Here is a 10,583-nt window from a genome sequence, read left to right as displayed (position 1 = left end):
ACATACAGTAGATTAGAGGTGCAACAATTACTACAAAATTAATTGGAAAGAATTTTGATGACCGTTCATATCAGAAAGAACATCAGTGACAATATTGATCATTTGCCACAATCACTTTTCCCTTTTTTTCCCCACATTTCATCGACCAAACGATAAAACCTATTCATCAGGAAAATTATCAGCAAATTTCATGGTCAATTTCATATAAAGTTGTCTCAGTCAAAATGTAGAATAGATCATGTTTAATATCTAATACAAATTCATATATATTTTAGTTGGTACATAAAAAGCTCAGACAAGGACACATGCAGGACATCAACATTTGCTGTTACAGGTAATAAGAGCTGGCTTGTCTTCATAGCAACCTTGTGAAAGCACTGTTTAATTGCCATGCATACCATCACACACACACACACACACACACACACACACACCTCCTGCCTATGGTGAGGGACTTGTGGTAGGTTGTCAAAGACGCTTAAGATGATGTAGGACAGACAAGTGTTGGCAGTTTGTGTGCGCGCGCATTCACACACACACACACACACACACAAACAAACCACAGGGGAGGAGCAACAGGAAGGCAGACAGGCTGAGTAGTAATGATAGGTGACTAAATCAAGGAAAGCTGACCACTGCTGGCGAACAAAAGCCCTGCTATTTGGACAGACATACTAAGAAACATGTAAGTGATGGACAGGCAGAATATGTAATAAAATATATTTTCAAGAAAGTTCAAGACTTTTTTTGACTTTTACACTTCGTCTCGATTTTAGTCTGGGAATTTTGAGGCAAAAATCAGATGACCAGAATTTGGAATTAGTTTTCTGAGATTAAATTGGAAGTTTTATAACATTTAAGACAGAAATGTAAATAATAAAAACAAAAATAAGAGTATTGAAATGATAAAAAAAACAATATTAACAATGGTAATAAAGATAACAGTAGTAGTAGTAGTAATATAGCAAATATAACAGCAGTCTGTGTCAAGCATGACCACAGCAGGAGGTCTAAACACGATCCATGGGAACCTGTGAGACGAGAAAACACAAAGAAGTCAACTTAGTGACATGCATTACTGTGACGGCAGACATTAATCTGAGAATTTTTACCTTAATCGTAAAAACAAACATTGAGAGTGACACTAAAATCTCAAGCTAGCCTGAAAATAATAATGATAATGATGCACAAGGTTTCCGTAAAGATTGTAAATGAGACACTGATTAATTATTATATCACCCATTAGGTTCTCTGATTCAGATCCATACAGTTTGACATTCATCCAAATTTCTCCAGATAATCAAATTGCTGCAAGTTACAGACTGCAGTGAGGGAGGAAGGACTTGCAAGGAAGGCATTTTTGTCTATATTTTTTGTCCTTTAATGTTTTCCACCAATAGGGGGCAGGCAATCGACTGCTCTATCATGTGCATTCCGATCATTTGTAACTTTTTCAATATTGTGTGCATGTCTTCAGTACAGAGCCTGTGATCACCACATACAGATTCATACAGTCCTGCTGTCCATACATTATACATTATATATATACTGAATCCTTGTAACACTGATACCTCACTTTCTTTCCACTTCTCCTCCTCCTCCTCCTGTGCTCTCGTGACATCTAGGAAATTAATTATTCTTTCTAAATATGTGATCACATAATTTATTTAGCGCACGGCTTTCTAAAATAAAACAGTAACTCTCTTCTTCCCACACACACACACACACACACACACACAAAGTGCTTCTTTTGCATTCTGATTTTATTTAAATAGCAATACCCTGCTGGAGAGTAGAGTTAAAGATGATTATTTGAAGACAATAATAGATGTGACTATTTTTAAAGGTATGTCAGCCTGTCTCTCTTCCAAACCGCATCTCTCTCTCCTCCTCCTCCTCCCTCCCTCCCTCCCTCCTCCCTCTCTCTCTCTCTCTCTCTCCATGTGTCATTTTACTGCTCTTTTCTTGGCAGGAAGCAGCAGTGTGCCCCGCTCACTTCTTGTCTTTATATCTCCTTGCTCTTTCTACCGCTGTGCAGTTTCTGTCACAAAGGGAAACCTTGGGAAATTCGTATTCTCTCAGGCTGGATTCACTCTTTTTCACTAATGGATGGAGTTTATTCCCCCGCAAGCACAGTGACTTCTTAAAAAGTGAGTGAGCGTTTACTGAACACTTGAAAAGTTTGTAATCTGCAGGTTTGTAATAGCAGACTGAAATCTACAGTAAAATGTTCAGCTCCAATAGTTCAAACGTATAATAAAGATATTGATTAATCTAGATATGATATAGATATTGATTAAAATGAAGTGACAGTGAAGTGATGGATCATAAGGATTTAAACTAGCTGCTTTTATTACAGTAAAGACAATTGAACTACAAACCTTATGATCATTATTTGAAAAGAAAAAGGTCATGGAATTAGTACCAAAACAGTGTGTCACTTTTTATGCCACATGGCTCAAATTATTATTATTATTATTATTTTTAAATATATAAAATACTCGTGAAATACATAAGATATTGTATTATCCAATACACTTACTCTAGAGTATTTTGAAAGGCCACAAAATAATGTTATGGAGATGCTTTAAATTGATTTTTGTTTTCATTGTCTTTTAACTTTGAACTGATTTAAACTCAATGACTTGTTTTAACTGGTTAACAGTTTTACAGAACTGAAATTAGCTTCTCTAATATTTACGATGTGATACTTTGTCTTACTTGACACCCCTGACACTGCGACTCTTAGAGTATTAATAAACATATTAGTATTTTTAGATGACTTTTATCTTGACAACCATTTTGCAGCATATAATTCTAAACAATGTTTCCCTTGTGGAAGCTTAATTTTAACTCTTGAACAACCTGTGACACCTTTTACTTTCACACTGTCCACTAGGGGTCGCCAAAAAATTTTAAATAAATCTAATTTTGTAATCGGCTTTAAAATAGATAAATTTCAAAGCCAGTGATGACTGCTAAAGCATGATTACTCAAGTTTAATGTTTAGGTTCAGAAGAATGGAAAATGTTTAACACCTTATAATAATACTTGGTGTGAAATAGGCCCAAATTATAGCGTACATTATTAATTTTCTTCCACCGCTGTCTTTGTCAGGGTTCATTGATCTATATTGTAAATAATAACCAAACGGAGTCATTATTAGCCTAATTTTATGAGCCGCAGCTACTTTTGTCCTGCAGTGACACGTCAGGTGAAAAGCCTCAGCCGCCAATGGGGAGCGAAAAAAAGCAGGGAGAAACACTTTTAAAAGTTGAAACTTATGGGCAATTAAGTAAGTAATCACTTGTAAATATATGCCGAATTTTTCACAAGGTTCTGAAGATTTAATCGACATTTAAGATATGTGCACTTTTGCTAAAAGTGAGTAGTTAAAATGAAAAGAACGGTTTTTTTCAGAGATATGTGAATGAAATTCATGCGAGACCAAGCTGGGGCTATAGATCTTTGCTGCAAACGAGTTCTGAACTGGCTATAATTAATAATTAATTAATAATTTCATGATGAATACATGTAAATATGTTTCAGTAATAAGAATATTCACTAATATGTACCATGGACTTAAATTTCTTAAATTTTTTATTTGAGTTAAGGCTAGCATTCTGTTGGTCTTTTGTAGCAAAGTAAATACAAAACTGATGATGAGAATGATTAGTCTAGAATAACTATAATGACATGAATATTAGCTATATATAATATTAGTTCTATTATCAGTGAAAACAAAAAGTCCAAATATAGGAAACTAGTTTTTTGTTTGTTTGTTTTGCTTTTTTTTTTTTTTTTTAAAAAAAAGGAAGAAATAAAATATGAGCAGAAATTTAAATCCAGTCACATTGGTTTGACAATTCAAAAGAAGAATACAAAAACTTTGTACTGTTGTGAGTGACACCAGTTTCACCATTAACATTTCCCCTGTGCCCCATCTGATTGTTTCCTGATTGAACCAGGGGCACAAAAAATTGGTTTTCAATAGATTCTGAAGACAAACTAGAAATCCTGAGGCAAGTATTTTAAAAAACTTTGCATATTGTTATCTCTTAGAGGCTGGGGGAATAAAAATCTCACACATGACGGAGCAGATATATATTTTTCCACCACAATGCTGGAACCATTTAAAAACTACACAGATTTGCTGTCATTCTCTGTAGTGTTTCTTATGATGTTAGGTTTATGGCCAGGAGGATATGTTGATATTTAACGTAGTGGTTCTAGTGTACCTGTGTGTGAGATAGAGATGATCTTGATGAGGCGGATACCAGCTGTCTGAAAGTAGACGGCGATCAAAAAGAATCTCATATTTGTTACAGTTTGCCTCTGCATCTGGTGTAAAACTTACTCAGCCACTAATACTATTTCTAACAACAGATTAGTAACTACTGTATAGCAGGAGCTCATTCTGCGGCTGGTTGAGCACAAGGGGTCCTGTGAAGTTCTCTTGTCAATAAAAAAAGTTAGAATTATGTTCGGTATTACTCACCAAATCACATTGTTGATATCTAACAAATGAGATGTATGCGTTTCCTTTCTCATAATACTCATTTTTGTAAATGTATAAACCAGAATTGTTGTTTAGGAGCACCTGTAGACCAGTAGAATAGTGAGAAAGGAATGAGTAGTATATTGTCCACATATGCTTGCATAAGAAAAGCACTTGAACCCTGTAAAAAGCCACAGGAAACTCCTCAAGGAACCTTCTGGTGCTCATTTCGCCCTTTCACCGGACCTCAAAATTTTTTAACCGAAATATACCGTAGTAAAATTCAATCAGTCCTACTGTAAACCACAGGAATCCTCTAAAGGGCTCCTTTCGAGGTAGTTCACAGTTAATTTGATTAGAGTGAACACCTTTAAAAGCTATCAAAGCCCCTTAATTAGAGCCTGCCTAAATGAAGCGACTAGCAGCCAGCGGAGGTGTTCTATGTGTTTCAGTGTGATTTGTCAGTTGGAGGCTACTGAGATTGACTGTACATTTGGCCTCCATGTGTGCTAGTAAAGTGAATGGAGCTGTGTTGGGAGTGTGTGGTCTCTTGGCTGTAGACCCACTGAATGTGACGCTTGAATTGGCTTTATATGTGCGAATGACTGAGCGAAAGACACTTTTGATACAGCGGCTTTCAAGTAAAACAAGGTCTTTAAGTATTAATAATAGACACAGCTGTTCCACAAATACAGTTTTGTGCATACACATTATTTTGCACTTTTTTTAAAAAAGACTTTTATTGACCATACATCAATATTATGTTGTAATTTGTTCCCAAATCATCACATAAATTCTAATAATAATAATTATTACTGCTTCTTTGGTCAATGGCTTTTAATTTTCTGAATTTAGACAGTCTTCACACATGAAAAGCAAAATGTTCAATTGTTTTATGCATTTAAAACATTAAAATACCCAATTTAAAAAAGTGTTATTATAGGCTGCTTTCACATCTGCAGTTTGGTTCATTTGTTCCACACCAAAAGGGGGGGAAAAACAATGAAACATGGTGGCACTTCAGTTCTAGTTCGGCTCCTGTTCCAAACAAACCAAATAGAGCAAACCTGAAGCGAAGTCTACCAAACATGTTATGTTCACGTAATAATGAGGCGTCTTACTGAGTCTTGATGAGCCTTATTACTGTGAATGCTGTCACACACTTTTTTAATGGATTTAATGACCTGCCAATTACATGAAACAGGATACAAGCAGAGCAGCTTTAACAGCTTCTAACCTATTCATACCAAAGGGGAAAATATCCACTCTAGTGTGCATATATGTTTCCAATGATTACCAAATGAACTACAGGAATATACACATGGCTTACACAGACCAGTGGACAGCTTGACAGCACTCCAGGACCCACCTTTTCAAGCCGTCTCCGTTAAGTCCTTCAGTGTGCACCAAAGTTCAACTGACTTCTTTCTAAGATGTCCAAATGAACCCCCTGCTGACCAGCGGAACAGTTTGTTTTAAACAAACCAAACGAGTTAGGTGTGAAAACACTGCATGCTCAAAGAAAAGTCCTACATTGAAATTAAGCTCAAGGTTTTTGACATGAAAGTGAATGGGTTCCAGACTAACTTCTTTTTTGGTGAAAAGCATATGTTTTGGCCTTTTTTTTTTTTTGTATGTGGTAAGCTCTGGCTTTGGCTCAGAGTTCAGATGAGGCCACCTTCACAAAAAAGATCTTGAATCAGGATTAGGCATCTTAGGCTCAGGGACAAGGGAGACAGATGGAATAGTTAAGTTGGTCTTTGATGTCAGGTTTGAGCAGAGTCTTTGAGGACCCAGGGACAGGAGGAACATGGATGCAGCATTTTTCTTAATTAGGGAGGAGTGGGCGTCAGTACTTCTCTTCAATTTGAAGTATATTGTAAGGTTATGAGGCTAAGTGTCACAATTTTTCTTGCTTGTGTAGGAGGAGGGTGCCTCTGAGCATTCATATAGTCACTAAGTGTTGAGAGTGATACCCACTCATCCAAACTACTTCGCACTGCACTCCTTGGGTCCTGCCAAGTGCATCCACCAGGTGTGAAACCGATTGGACGAATGGTTGATGAGTAAATTGAAAGACATGCATACATATTTAACTTACTCCAGCATGATGTTGGATTTAAAATGAAACAAGAACGTGATGGTGATAGAACGAGCCCTGACTTTTAACTCAAAATATGAGATTGTTTGCAATCAGCAATTATAGAGGACAAAGTTATACACAGCAGTCATCGTTTGATATGTGGCAGCACATCATTTGCAGTCCTTAGGACTTTGCCTCAGTTTCAGGGTCTCTAGTATTGTGCAGGGTGGCTCTCTGTCTTGGCTTGCAGGGACACTTGAAGAGAGCAAAGTCAAAATTGATGTTATAACACATGGGTTTTTTTTTTTTTCCTAGTATGAGAAGTCAGAACTTTAAAGAAGGTTCCTGAGGTGACTGACTTGACCAGTCGATGGTCAGTCAGCCCTAAAACCTCCGGGTGTCTTATCTTTTACGTTTATGATTCAGAGATTTAAAAGTAAAAATAATTCCACACTGTTCACTTAATACGAATATGAAAACAACTTTATAGCTGCTAATGAACAACTCCACCTCTAATCCAACGTGCTGTAATAGTGGAGAAAGCCCCAAACTGAAGGCTGACCAACACTGTCTATATATGTGACACACTTCTCATTAATGACTTAAATAATGCTTTGGTTAGAGGAGAAAATCTGAAGGAGGTGAATGGGCTGATTATAATCAATTGCCCAAAATATGTTTATTAAATGTGGATACACTGAAGGAAAGTTTGAAAGTTTCGGTTGCCCATGATGTGATTCGATATGCGAGTTGTGTGAACTGCAGCAGACTGGACCTGTGTTGAGCTGAAATGAATATGAAAAGAGTTTCATTGGTGTGTGTGTTTGTGTGTGTGTTAATTTGAGAAAATGACCAAGACGGGAAATAAAGAGCTTAGTTATTTTCCTCCCTGGAGTGAAATTGAGTCCCACCAGGGGGGGGGGGAACAGATTTATTGGGACATTTCAGCTGTTTTTTGGTTTTGGTGGACTGGAGAATTCTCAGTAAACATTAAATCTGCGTTATTATAAAAGATTGATGGGTAAATTAGCAATTGCAGCGTGGGAGGGACAGCTGCATCCAGAGGGACGGAGATCAGCTGCAGGAAAGACACGGTGGTCTTTCGTCATAAAACCGCTTTTCAGTTGTATATTGTTGACTCGTGATGTTGGATGTTGAGAAGGTTTTGAGTAAGGCTTTGACTGTATTCACACCAAATCAAACAAGTCAGACAGCAAACCAGCTTAAAACCATGATGAGTGTTAACATTGACTTCCAGTGTCGTTATTGGCCTTCTAAGTAGGTGATCGTTTTTCATCACCGTTACCCCGTCACCCTGAGATTCTTGGTTAAATTCCTGGCAGTGGTTCTGTTACAGTGTTTGGAGGTGTGAAGTGTCATGAGGCGTCCTTGACCTTGCCCACTGTGGACACTGTAGACAAATCTACTGCAAACACACAGAAAAGCAGAAGAAGAAAGCAGGGAAAGTCCCGCACGTTTCCTTGTCAGAATTTTTACGTTGATCCATGTACAGCGAGGTGCCTTGTTGCTTCCTTGTTCTCATCTTGTTTAGCCAATTTCTGGTGTGTTTTGGAAGAAGGAGGAAGAGAAAGCGATCTGGTCAGGAGTACCAGTTTCCCAGGGCATCACATACTGTGACATATTGACACATCCCTAATCCAATAGAGCATGAGATGAGATGAAATGAAATGAGAATAAACGGTCTTTATGTAGCGTCAATGCAAACACACAATGTGAGGTGATCGGAGCAACTGCACAGCAAGACATGGTTTATAAAGTCCCAACAGGGTGTTGGATGTCCAGAGTTAAGTGGAGGGTCACATACACACACCTTGTGTGTCTGAATGAGTCACACGAGGGTGTGACAAAGTGTCAAGCCGTGACAAGTTGGGATGAAAACGTGCTGGCGCCACAGACCGGCGAGCCAATCAAAACGCACAAAGGTGAAATCTGTGTTCATCAGAACCTTCGACGCTCCATTCCTCTGTTCATTTCTCTCTCTCTATCCTGCCCTCTCTCCTTTCTTTCTCTCCACTATAGCTTCTCTCTCTTTCTCTTTCCCCTCACTCTCCTCATTTTGTCCCACATCTCTTCCCTTCCCACAGCTGTGCTTTGACTGACAGATGCTCTTCATTCTTTTCATCTGTTTCGGTGAAGAAAGTAAACCTGTGATGAATTGTTATTTTACATATAAATAACGATGTTACGTCTTCTGCTAGCATAATCTTGCAATCAGAATAAAAATACACATATTTACATGAACTGAATTGAAAGAAAAGAGTTTCAACTTTTAACTGAATGCTTTTAAGTTTGCCATTAGATGGGTGGAATTAACATTAGCTTGCTGGCTGGCTAGCTAGTTAATTCACTCAAATGACTAGTAACCAAGAAGAAGAATCAGCTTTATTTGCAGTATATATATATTCACATACACACACTGAATTAGTCTTCTGCATTTGACCCATCCTTAGTTGAACACACATGCAACACCCAGCAAATTACATGCAGTGAAACACAAGGTTAAGTGCCTTGCTCAAGGGCACATCAGCTAGCTAATGGAGGGGGTGAGAATTTTCGCATTAATCACTCCACCACACCCAAATTTTTCCTTCTCGTCCGGTGGGGGAATTGAACCAGCGACCCTCTGATCACAAGCCGCTTCTCCAACCTCTAGGCCACCTGCGTAGGTGCAGGTGTGTTTGACATTTGTTTAGACCTCAGTAGTGGGTTCAGCCAAAATTCATTTATTTCAGTAATAACCGACAGATTGCAATTGGTACTCTTTTTCTTTTTCTTGTTGTGTTCCATAACCTTTTTTTTATTTATTTCTTCGTTACTTGTTTGTGTTGGACAGACTCATTTAACAGCAACCATTAATTTTGCATATGTGTTTTATTATAATCATGTGTCGCTGTTAGGTTAAGATTCATGTGTCGCTGCTGGCTTTACGGTCATACCAATGGAAACCACAAATGTGAGAAAGAAGACAAAGCAAAGAGTCGACTGCATTCCCAAACGTACTGTGTTGAGTTTATGAATGCATGCATGATGCTGCAGATTTTGGGTATACCTGAGTATACAAATGTAGCTTTTAAACTAGAACTGTTTAGCAATAAACCAGTGAAAGTGAACAATTTTAAAACTATTTTTAAAAAGGCAGCAGGAGTGAAATAAATATATAAATATAAATGAATAAAACACATAAACAAATGTTTGTTTTTAGTTTTATATGTCCTTTCAGAATTTTGCCGTATAAAGTGAACTGCGTTTTTGTTTTAACCGCATGACGTCAACCACATGGAGACCTGGGATGTAAACGTTCAACTCGACAGTGTTCACTTCTAAAATTCATTTATTTAAAATATTTTAACGCCTATAATTTGGGTTTTTAAGCCCTCAGGAGATTACGGTATATGAGTCTTGTGTGTAAAACGAAATTGAAACAATAAGTCCATGAATTGATTAGCTGATTGAAAGTGTTACTATTTTGATCATTAATAGTCATTTTTCAAAACAAAAATGTCAAATATTTGGCTGATTCCAAGAATGAAAATTATCATTAGTTTCAGTGGGTAAAATAAGAAACTCAGAAGTTATATTCATTTTTACAGTTTAAGCACCTGTATATTTATATTCTATATATATAGAGAGAGATATAGATTTAGATATAGATAGATATATATCTTCATGACTTAACATACATAAATGTATGTATGTACATTACATTTATGACACATGTATCATAAAAGAAACAAGTGTGTCGACATAAAAATATCAAATATTTTTTCCAAAAAATTGTTCAAAAATGCTTTTCTGAACATGTATAATAACCTCATTAGCATAAGAGAAAATCTAATGGTGACATGGTGGAACAGGATGCTGCTGAAGTGCAACAAAAACAATCCAGAATAGATAGATAGATAGATAGATAGATAGATAGATAGATAGATAGATAGATAGATAGATAGATAGATAGACTTTATTGATCTCAGGCTGGGAAAT

The sequence above is a fragment of the Scatophagus argus genome, chromosome 24 (assembly GCF_020382885.2).
Source record: "Scatophagus argus isolate fScaArg1 chromosome 24, fScaArg1.pri, whole genome shotgun sequence".
Taxonomy (NCBI): domain Eukaryota; kingdom Metazoa; phylum Chordata; class Actinopteri; family Scatophagidae; genus Scatophagus; species Scatophagus argus.
The sequence above is the reverse complement of the archived record's forward strand: the minus strand, read 5'-3'. Positions refer to the sequence as shown.